The sequence below is a fragment of the Electrona antarctica genome (genome assembly GCF_951216825.1).
Source record: "Electrona antarctica genome assembly, chromosome: 4".
Classification (NCBI taxonomy): Eukaryota; Metazoa; Chordata; class Actinopteri; order Myctophiformes; family Myctophidae; genus Electrona; species Electrona antarctica.
Genome location: NC_136809.1, coordinates 39,471,566 through 39,483,429, shown reverse-complemented (window position 1 = coordinate 39,483,429; position 11,864 = coordinate 39,471,566).

Below are 11,864 nucleotides of genomic sequence, written 5' to 3'. Positions count from 1 at the left end.
GGCAGTTTGTTAAGGTCAACACCTCCTCTGCAGTTTTGACTACATCTACCGGTTCCCCCCAGGGGACAGTGATTTCCCCAGTCCTGTTCTCGCTCTATACCAACAACCTGAGGGACTCGGACTGTGCGAGCATGGCCGTGAAGTTTGCAGACGATACTGCTCTGGTCAACACCTCAAACAGCCCTGCTCACTTTGAGGAGGAAGCAAAGAAGCTCCACCAGTGGTGTGAGGAGTACTACCTTCAGCTGAATGTGAAGACCAAGGAGCTCCTCATAAGCCCCCAGAGGAGGGATGACCTCGACCCTATTCCGCAGCTGACACTCGGTGGGGAGGTGGTGGAGAGGGTCGGCAGCTACAAGTATCTCGGGACCACTATTGACAGTGGGTTGACCTTCAATGATAACACACAGGCCATCTTCGCAAAGTGCCAACAGCGGACCTACCTCCTACAGAGGCTGAGATATATGGATGTTGCCCCCCCATCCTCTGCAGCTTTTACATCTGCCATATAGAGAGCCTCCTTACCTTTTCTTACCTGGCTTGGTATGGAGAGCTCTCAGAGTCCAGCAACAAGGCTAAGCTGCGGAGGGTAACCCACGCAGGGTCTAAACTCTGTGGCCCTTCAGCATCTCTACGACCAGAGGACAGTGAAGAAAGCAGGAAAGATTGCGAGAGACCCACATCAGCACCTGCTTCAAGGTCCTGCCCTCGGGTAGGAGATACGCTGCATCTAGATTCAAGAAGGTAAAGGTAAGAAGTTTCATCCCCTCTGTCATTAGGCTCCTTAACAAACAAACCCCCAATACCTGATTCACCTCAACTGGACTTGCTTGCCAGTGCCCCCGGCGCACGCACGCACAAACACACACACAAAGGCAGATGAACTGGACTGAGCGCTGATAATGGACCCACACACACACACACACACACACACACACACACACACACACACACACACACACACACACACACACACACACACACACACACACACACACACACACACACACACACACACACACACAGCTTTGCTTTCTTTTAAATAGCTTTAAAAAAATGTAGAATTATTTTACTAGTACTTTGCTGGGTGTTTTATTGTATTTGTATATTTATGTATTGTCCTGTATGTATTGTCCTGAATGTATGCATTGACCTGAGCAAAACAATTTTCCCTTGTGGATAAAGACATTGATGTATATTTAGCACCAAGTTACCCAAATTGTGTCGTTAGCAGTGATGGTCGTCGAAGGAAGAAAGGAGAAGACCAGCAGGTTGTCGTCACATTCTGATCAGCTTTATTGAACAGAATAACTCAGTACAAGGCTTTCCACGGGCGGAAGGCCCCGTGAAATACATGGAGTCACAGCATAGCTAATCAGTGTGGACTCTGCTAGTTTCACAGCGTCCGCAGTACTTACTAACTTCTAAGTCCCGCCTCCCTAGAAACTTACAGGATCTTCCGGTGGAGGGGAGGGACATACACATGGCATGCAGCTCATGTGTCACTCTATAAGTTTTATACCAAATAAGACTAATTCAATATCTATACTATATATGAAGTATGCCGAACACATGTAATGAAATTGTTCAAACTATATTGTTAACCAGTCTAAATGACTAAGCACAAATACACAGTGTAGATTCATGTCAATTCTGGAGCAGAGAAGAAGCAGAGAGCTTGGAGCTCCCTGCACACATACACAGCTGTTGGTTAGCAGTTTGAGATGTTACCAAGATTAGAAGCAGCACCCAGACCCCTGGGGTGCCTGGCCGCATTCTTAACAAAAGGCTTTGTTTTTACGGACTAGCTGTAAATAACTCTAAAGCAGTTGGCACACACACACACACACAGAGTATTGCATGTCTTAACTTAGTTCTGTGTCCTGTGCACACTGACACTGTGTGTCAACTGTCTATTAAAATATCAACTGATTGATATATACGTGTCCATGTCTATAAAATATCCATCAACATCTAATCTGTTCAATGGAGTGCCTGTGCCACTCAATAAACAGCTCCCCCTGGTCAGCAAAGTTGGTTGGAATAACGTGTTCCTTCCACACCTTACATCCAACCAGGGAAACTCCCTCCTGTCAGGTTAAAAGAAGCAGCTTGGACTCCTCATGCATTGAAGTAGGCATGAGGTCAGTCTGTTGCTCTCCCCAGGTTGGCAGAGGGAGTGTAGTGCCAAGGATTACATTAGACAATTGACACTGGGTGGAAAAGTGTTACAAAAATTGTGGGATAAAAAAATAATAATCTTGCCTGGAGCTGTATCTGGTTGCTATGGCCTAGTTTCATCATTCATGGCGTAGGCCATTGTTACGACCTTATATGGGGTCTTGGCTCCAAAGGAGTAACATATGTGGCCATCAAGGATCACAAATAGGGTTACAAGAAAAAGTGTACATTTATTGAGAAAATGTTGCTTTACAGCGCTAGAAGATGGGGCAAGCACATGAGACGTCAGGGTGGCCAAGGACAAAACAACAAACAAACCCCAACCCTACCTGGAAAGGAAAAGCAAGCATAAAGTACACCAAAAAGAAATTACAATATAAGCTCCCTGACTAAACAAAAACAATGGGCCAAAAGGGGGAATAAAATAAATGGCAGCACACCCTTACCAATTAAGCTTCCCTCTTCGGAACACAAGAAAATGGTTTGCAGAAGATAGCCTACTGTGGTCTGGACTTTAAACACTCAGTAAATGAAGATATGAGCACTCAGCACATATGGCACACAGCCTACAGACTACATCCTACAAACAGGATCAGCACAGGTAACAAGACTGACAAGGAGCTTCTCCTAGGCTTTTATGCTGGCTGCTGGCTGATTGAGAATGAGGCTCAGCTGGTGTCTCCAGACACCAAGCCACTCAATCTCCACTCCACCCTCCAATCACCATGCAGCACTGAAAAACATTGACAGTGGATTAAACACTAACCAAACCAACACTAAGGCCACATAGGGCCGTAATCATTGAAGATTATGACCTTTTTGTTCATTGCCTCTACAAATAGGGATGACAATGTATAAGGCAGCATCATCTGGCATCTCCCAGCAGACCTGGGAGATGGCAACGTTTTATACATGCCCCCCCCCCTTCCGCACACAGAATAGATACAACTTTTTACTTCAATAACTCATTTATTTTGTATTTTCTGTCACAGCATGATGCAGTTCTGTGTGTGGGTGTCTGGAGCTGCTCGCTGCCAGAGTGGCCACCTGCTAACAATCACCTGTTGCCCAATGAAGCCAGTCCTCTCTCAGCCTCACTCAAGCCTTTGATAGATTGTCGTGTTTGTGCCTTTTATCAAAAGTGTTTTTGTGAACTGCTACTATTTTGACCGAGCTCTTGCCTGTATATCTCCTGACTTTCCGCCTGACATTTTGGCCTCAGCCAGCCCACTGTGTTTGCTTCTCCCAACTCCTTGATTGTTTGTCATCTTGTCATTAGAACTATAACCAAAGACACTTTGTTGTCGTCTGCCCCCTGAGTGCTCCACTGTGTCTGACATTTTGGGCCTGCTTGTTTATGTCCCTGTGTGCCCTTCAGCTGGAGGGAGGTGTTTATGTCCCTATGTGCCCTTCAGCTGGAGGGAGGTGTTTATGTCCCTATGTGCCCTTCAGCTGGAGGGAGGTGTTTATGTCCCTATGTGCCCTTCAGCTGGAGGGAGGTGTTTATGTCCCTATGTGCCCTTCAGCTGGAGGGAGGTGTTTATGTCCCCATGTGCCCTTCAGCTGGAGGGAGGTGTTTATGTCCCTATGTGCCCTTCAGCTGGAGGGAGGTGTTTATGTCCCTATGTGCCCTTCAGCTGGAGGGAGGTGTTTATGTCCCTATGTGCCCTTCAGCTGGAGGGAGGTGTTTATGTCCCTATGTGCCCTTCAGCTGGAGGGAGGTGTTTATGTCCCTATGTGCCCTTCAGCTGGAGGGAGGTGTTTATGTCCCTATGTGCCCTTCAGCTGGAGGGAGGTGTTTATGTCCCTATGTGCCCTTCAGCTGGAGGGAGGTGTTTTATGTCCCTATGTGCCCTTCAGCTGGAGGGAGGTGTTTATGTCCCCATGTGCCCTTCAGCTGGAGGGAGGTGTTTATGTCCCCATGTGCCCTTCAGCTGGAGGGAGGTGTTTATGTCCCTATGTGCCCTTCAGCTGGAGGGAGGTGTTTATGTCCCTATGTGCCCTTCAGCTGGAGGGAGGTGTTTTATGTCCCTATGTGCCCTTCAGCTGGAGGGAGGTGTTTATGTCCCCATGTGCCCTTCAGCTGGAGGGAGGTGTTTTATGTCCCTATGTGCCCTTCAGCTGGAGGGAGGTGTTTATGTCCCTATGTGCCCTTCAGCTGGAGGGAGGTGTTTATGTCCCTATGTGCCCTTCAGCTGGAGGGAGGTGTTTATGTCCCTATGTGCCCTTCAGCTGGAGGGAGGTGTTTTATGTCCCTATGTGCCCTTCAGCTGGAGGGAGGTGTTTATGTCCCTGTGTGCCCTTCAGCTGGAGGGAGGTGTTTATGTCCCCATGTGCCCTTCAGCTGGAGGGAGGTGTTTATGTCCCTATGTGCCCTTCAGCTGGAGGGAGGTGTTTATGTCCCTATGTGCCCTTCAGCTGGAGGGAGGTGTTTTATGTCCCTATGTGCCCTTCAGCTGGAGGGAGGTGTTTATGTCCCTATGTGCCCTTCAGCTGGAGGGAGGTGTTTATGTCCCTATGTGCCCTTCAGCTGGAGGGAGGTGTTTATGTCCCTATGTGCCCTTCAGCTGGAGGGAGGTGTTTATGTCCCTATGTGCCCTTCAGCTGGAGGGAGGTGTTTATGTCCCTATGTGCCCTTCAGCTGGAGGGAGGTGTTTATGTCCCTATGTGCCCTTCAGCTGGAGGGAGGTGTTTATGTCCCTATGTGCCCTTCAGCTGGAGGGAGGTGTTTATGTCCCTATGTGCCCTTCAGCTGGAGGGAGGTGTTTATGTCCCCATGTGCCCTTCAGCTGGAGGGAGGTGTTTATGTCCCCATGTGCCCTTCAGCTGGAGGGAGGTGTTTATGTCCCCATGTGCCCTTCAGCTGGAGGGAGGTGTTTATGTCCCCATGTGCCCTTCAGCTGGAGGGAGGTGTTTATGTCCCCATGTGCCCTTCAGCTGGAGGGAGGTGTTTATGTCCCCATGTGCCCTTCAGCTGGAGGGAGGTGTTTATGTCCCCATGTGCCCTTCAGCTGGAGGGAGGTGTTTATGTCCCTATGTGCCCTTCAGCTGGAGGGAGGTGTTTATGTCCCCGTGTGCCCTTCAGCTGGAGGGAGGTGTTTATGTCCCTATGTGCCCTTCAGCTGGAGGGAGGTGTTTATGTCCCCATGTGCCCTTCAGCTGGAGGGAGGTGTTTATGTCCCCATGTGCCCTTCAGCTGGAGGGAGGTGTTTATGTCCCCATGTGCCCTTCAGCTGGAGGGAGGTGTTTATGTCCCCATGTGCCCTTCAGCTGGAGGGAGGTGTTTATGTCCCCATGTGCCCTTCAGCTGGAGGGAGGTGTTTATGTCCCCATGTGCCCTTCAGCTGGAGGGAGGTGTTTATGTCCCTATGTGCCCTTCAGCTGGAGGGAGGTGTTTATGTCCCCATGTGCCCTTCAGCTGGAGGGAGGTGTTTATGTCCCTATGTGCCCTTCAGCTGGAGGGAGGTGTTTATGTCCCCGTGTGCCCTTCAGCTGGAGGGAGGTGTTTATGTCCCTATGTGCCCTTCAGCTGGAGGGAGGTGTTTATGTCCCCGTGTGCCCTTCAGCTGGAGGGAGGTGTTTATGTCCCCGTGTGCCCTTCAGCTGGAGGGAGGTGTTTATGTCCCTGTGTGCCCTTCAGCTGGAGGGAGGTGTTTATGTCCCTATGTGCCCTTCAGCTGGAGGGAGGTGTTTATGTCCCTATGTGCCCTTCAGCTGGAGGGAGGTGTTTATGTCCCTATGTGCCCTTCAGCTGGAGGGAGGTGTTTATGTCCCTGTGTGCCCTTCAGCTGGAGGGAGGTGTTTATGTCCCTATGTGCCCTTCAGCTGGAGGGAGGTGTTTATGTCCCTATGTGCCCTTCAGCTGGAGGGAGGTGTTTATGTCCCTATGTGCCCTTCAGCTGGAGGGAGGTGTTTATGTCCCTATGTGCCCTTCAGCTGGAGGGAGGTGTTTATGTCCCTGTGTGCCCTTCAGCTGGAGGGAGGTGTTTATGTCCCTATGTGCCCTTCAGCTGGAGGGAGGTGTTTATGTCCCTATGTGCCCTTCAGCTGGAGGGAGGTGTTTATGTCCCTATGTGCCCTTCAGCTGGAGGGAGGTGTTTATGTCCCTATGTGCCCTTCAGCTGGAGGGAGGTGTTTATGTCCCTATGTGCCCTTCAGCTGGAGGGAGGTGTTTATGTCCCTATGTGCCCTTCAGCTGGAGGGAGGTGTTTATGTCCCTATGTGCCCTTCAGCTGGAGGGAGGGGTTTTTAAATGGACTGTATATTACCACGTCCTCATGCCTTGATCCCTGTAGTCACCCATCCATTATTTCATTATTCTTTGCTAACAATAAAGCTGCCTCTCCTCTCCTTTCTTCCACCGTTAGTCCTTGTACGGTGGAGACAGGTCAGGGATGTTGTGCTAATGATAAGTAAGCAGAACATTGGCCTGAATTATAAAGTTAAAGTGGAGTGGAAATTAATGAAGGAAGAGTTTTGAAGTAACACATTTTGTTCAGATCTGCCCTCCAGCATTGCACAGCATGGTGTGTGTGTGTGTGTGTGTGTGTGTGTGTGTGTGTGTGTGTGTGTGTGTGTGTGTGTGTGTGTGTGTGTGTGTGTGTGTGTGTGCGTGCGTGCGTGCGTGCGTGCGTGCGTGCGTGCGTGCGTGCGTGCGTGCGTGCGTGCGTGCGTGCGTGCGTGCGTGCGTGCGTGCGTGCGTGTGATTGTGCATGTAAAGGCGCATAGGAAGTGTCTGTTGCTTTAACCAATTGTTCTCAATCATTATATTCCACAAAAATCCCATATTCTGTCTCTCTGTCTCCCACTTAGACTCAGACACCGGGCAGCAGGCTATCTGGTTCCAATGAAGGTCCGTCTGACCGCTCACAGGTTCTAATTCCAAATCCAATTTAGCCTCCAATTACCTGTGTATCCAACACAATTACGTCTGCATTTCCGTTCCATCCACTACTTCCTATCACTGCAGCATCCTGCAGGCAACAGCATCTCACATGGTTGACACACACAACCACACACGGGTACATCTCACATGGTTGACACACACACACAACTACACACGGGTACATCTCACATGGTTGACACACACACAACCACACACGGGTACATCTCACATGGTTGACACACACACACAACCACACACGGGTACATCTCACATGGTTGACACACACACACAACCACACACGGGTACATCTCACATGGTTGACACACACACACAACTACACACGGGTACATCTCACATGGTTGACACACACACAACCACACACGGGTACATCTCACATGGTTGACACACACACACAACTACACACAGGTACATCTCACATGGTTGACACACACACACAACTACACACGGGTACATCTCACATGGTTGACACACACACACAACCACACACAGGTACATCTCACATGGTTGACACACACACAACCACACACGGGTATACATCTCACATGGTTGACACACACACAACCACACACGGGTACATCTCACATGGTTGACACACACACAACCACACACAGGTACATCTCACATGGTTGACACACACACAACCACACACGGGTACATCTCACATGGTTGACACACACACACAACCACACACGGGTACATCTCACATGGTTGACACACACACAACCACACAAAGGTACATCTCACATGGTTGACACACACACAACCACACAAAGGTACATCTCACATGGTTGACACACACACAACCACACACGGGTACATCTCACATGGTTGACACACACACACAACTACACACGGGTACATCTCACATGGTTGACACACACACACAACTACACACGGGTACATCTCACATGGTTGACACACACACAACCACACACGGGTACATCTCACATGGTTGACACACACACAACCACAAAAGGGGACATCTCACATGGTTGACACACACACAACCACACACGGGTACATCTCACATGGTTGACACACACACACAACCACACACGGGTACATCTCACACACACAATATATCCAGGGAGTCTATCAACACCTGTGTAAATTCATATTTGGCCCGACAGCACACATGTGGATCTACTGTACATAGTGTATCTCCATACATGTTTCTCTCCTTCCAACTCTGTCTGTCTGTCAGGCTCATTTCCACCCCACTCTCTCCCTCCCTCTCTCTCTCCCTAATATTCATGCAGCGAGGAGACAAGCTGACCTCCACAGAGGGTTTATGTTAGGGCTGAACGATGTCACCAATCTGTGTTATCCTCTCAGTGGCACATTGGAAACGTCCCCTGTATCTTTAACACCTGTTTGACTAGGCTAATGACTCCTATCCTAATGTGTGCGTGCGTGCGTGCGTGCGTGCGTGCGTGCGTGCGTGCGTGCGTGCGTGAATGCGTGGCGTGGCGTGGCGTGCGTGCGTGCGTGCGTGTGTGCGTGTGTGTGCATAGTGCATGCGTGTGTGCATAGTGCGTGCGTGTGTGCATCGTGCGTGCGTGCGTCTCTGCTCATATCAGAATTAACTGAAACTTCAACTGATGCTTTGAAAAAAATAATCAAAAAAGGTTGTTGAGTCATAGTTCCTAAAAGTCGAGGTGTACTTCATTCCAGGCGAGGTGTGATGATGAGAGGAAATGGTAGGAAGAGAAGAGAAGATTGTAAAGGAGGAAAATGAGATGTGTATACAGAAGAGGAGGTGATCTTAGGAAGAGGAGATGTATGCAAGGAAGATGACATGTTTTGTGAGGAAGTATACGAGACAGATTGAAAGAACACCATTTTGGTCATTACAGAGGAAATATACATCATGGAACAACTCATTTTTATTCTTAGACTACAAGAGGACAAGTTCTATAAAAATCACACCTGTGTAAAGTGAGGGGCGCTAATATATTAAAGTCTAACTCATGTTCCTATGATTAGGTGATGTAATGGTGATGTAAAACAAACACAGACAAAACAAACATTAAACTCTCTCTCTTTATTGTTAATGGCATTTAATGTTTGTGTTAGCGACTAAACAAAATAATGTTTGTCTTTAGTTCAAAGTTTGTTTAGTAAACGCATTGACAATGAAGGGAAAATGTACGTCATAATGTGTCGTTTACGTCGTATTGTCTCTTTATTGTTAATGGCGTTTAATGTTTGTGTTGGCACCGTTTGTTTTACATCACCATTACATCACCATGAGTTAGGCTTTAATAGCGCCCCTCACTTCACACGGGTGTGATTTTTAATGTTCAACCACTTTTTAATGTTCACACACACTGGCTGGCTGTCCGAGCACGAAAATAGCATTTGGTTGGTTTTCACAACCAATTAAGTGTTACTGTTGCGCAGCCTAACACGCACACACATATTAACTGTATGATGATTTGGGGTGTTACAGTACAGTACAGTACAGTGACAGTACAGTACAGAGGAGGGACCCCCTGGGGTCATTCCTCAACCATTCCGGATGCGGGGCGGCTCGCCAGAACCGGGCCGGCCCCCTGGGCTCAAAGTCACTTCACATGTGGATAAAAAGAGACGTAAACAGAACAAAATATTTAACTGGAACAGGAGAGAAATTGTTATTGATTGTACCCAATTAGTCTCAGACCAGACGTCGTATTCGACATAAATCCCATATTCTCTCTCTCTCTCTCTCTCTCTCTCTCTCTCTCCCCACCTCTCCCCCCCCCCCCCCCCCCCCCTCCCGCCCCCATCTCGTTCCAATGAACGGTCTGTCCAACTGCTCACAGGTTCTAATTCCAAAGCCAATTTAGCCTCCAATTACCTGTGTATCCAACACAATTACGTCTGCATTCCCTACCCTCCATCCATCCACTACTTCCTATCACTGCAGCATCCTGCGGCAACAGCATCTCACATGATTGACATCAGCTACTGTATAGATGGACATTTGGCCTGGCAGACACAGTTACACAGCATAAGTCTCTCTTTAGCTGGTAATATAGCCTACTTCTACTGCCGTTGTTGTGAAGGTGAAAACACAGCTATACTGCTGCAAGATACCATGAGAGAGACAACACAACAGGTAGCCCAGCCACAGCACCACAGTGTTCAACTAAACAAAGCAAATAATGTCTTTAATGATATTTTAAAAAAAAACACATTGTAGGCCTACCATGTGTCAGACATCATACCCTTCTAATGCACTCAAATAGACTTCTCAAACCTCAGCCAATAGATTGTCTTACTTTCACAGCAGCAGTTTTGTCAAGTAGCCTTAGCTCAGTGGTTCTCAAAGTGTGGTCCAGTATAGCCCTTTTGGGACCCTCCTTTTCAGAATGTTGGACGGCGGTAACCTAGGGTCCCTTCCCAGTTACTCCACTCTCCATAGGAATGATAGGATGCATAAAGTTGCAGTAGGAGACCGTGGAAATGTGTGCGAAGCGTTGCCGTTAAGTATTTTTTATCTTTTTTTTTTTTTGCTTCTCTTCTCTTCCTCTTCCTCACTTCCCATGTCCCGCCTCCCGAACCGTGACTGGCTAGCTCCTAGTTACTGCCTCTGATTGGCCGACCTCGTACATGCTAGATGTTTTTAATGCTGTTGTGTCGTGGACATGTTTCCTCTTTAAAACTGTGTTTCTGAAATGTCTGAATCCAGATACAGCAACGCGCAGATCGCCAGTCGCGGTCCGGGAGGTGGGCCATGGGACGTGAGGAAAAAAAGAAAGAAAGAAAATGAGAGTAGCTATAGGAACTTAGGAAGAAAAAAGGCAAGAAAACATCATTCTGTGTGTGTGTGTGTGTGTGTGTGTGTGTGTGTGTGTGTGTGTGTGTGTGTGTGTGTGTGTGTGTGTGTGTGCGCGTGTGTGTGTGTGTGCGTTTGTGTGCATAATTGTCTGATAGTTTGAATTTAACATTTTATGCAAACTGGACAAGTGTGTAATCACAATTTTGCCTGGCAAAGAGATACAGTACAGATCAATTGAAACTGTCACAGTAACGCCTTAATTCATTGACTTCAATGTAACCACCACATGCTTCCTGAATAGGACACTCGTGCACATTAAAGAGCGTTTAACATGTACTGTATAGTGTATACACTAAAACGTAAACGCACAACAAAGCCAAGTTGTTTAACAAGGACCATTTATTCACACATGAATGGGACTTCAAAACAAGCTTAAGAAAGGTGGGGTGTGGTAAACGGTTCATTTCCTTTTCTTTTTTTTTTCTTTTTCTTTTTTTTTACATAACCCAAAAAGAAATCATACAGACGACTTCAATTCCCGTCTGAATAATAACAAAGAAAGTGGAGTCAGTGTCAGTCTGGCTGTCAGGGTCAGTGTTCCGCACAGAAAACGCAGCACAGACAACTGTGTAGGAATTGAACCTGTGATATGCTCCATTTAAACAAGTGACACATCTCAAAACTTTGATTCTGTAACTTCTGTAACCCCCTTCATTCACTTTGTCTGAAAAAACTGTCCATACTCCATTTCTCTCTCCTTTTCCCTCTCTCTCTCTCGTGAATAGGTCAGTGTTAGCTATGATGAGCTTGTTCCAGTGCTGTGTTCACTATATATTTTTTTAACTGAACAAACGTAACCAGACTACATACAATAGCACAAGTAAAAAGGTTTCCTCTGTACAAAATCCATCTTTAAAAATATACACAGACATACATACAGTGGCACACTTTGCTTTAGCTATGAACAACAAAGTCAAATGGATGATAAAAAAAAGAAATAGACAGACAATC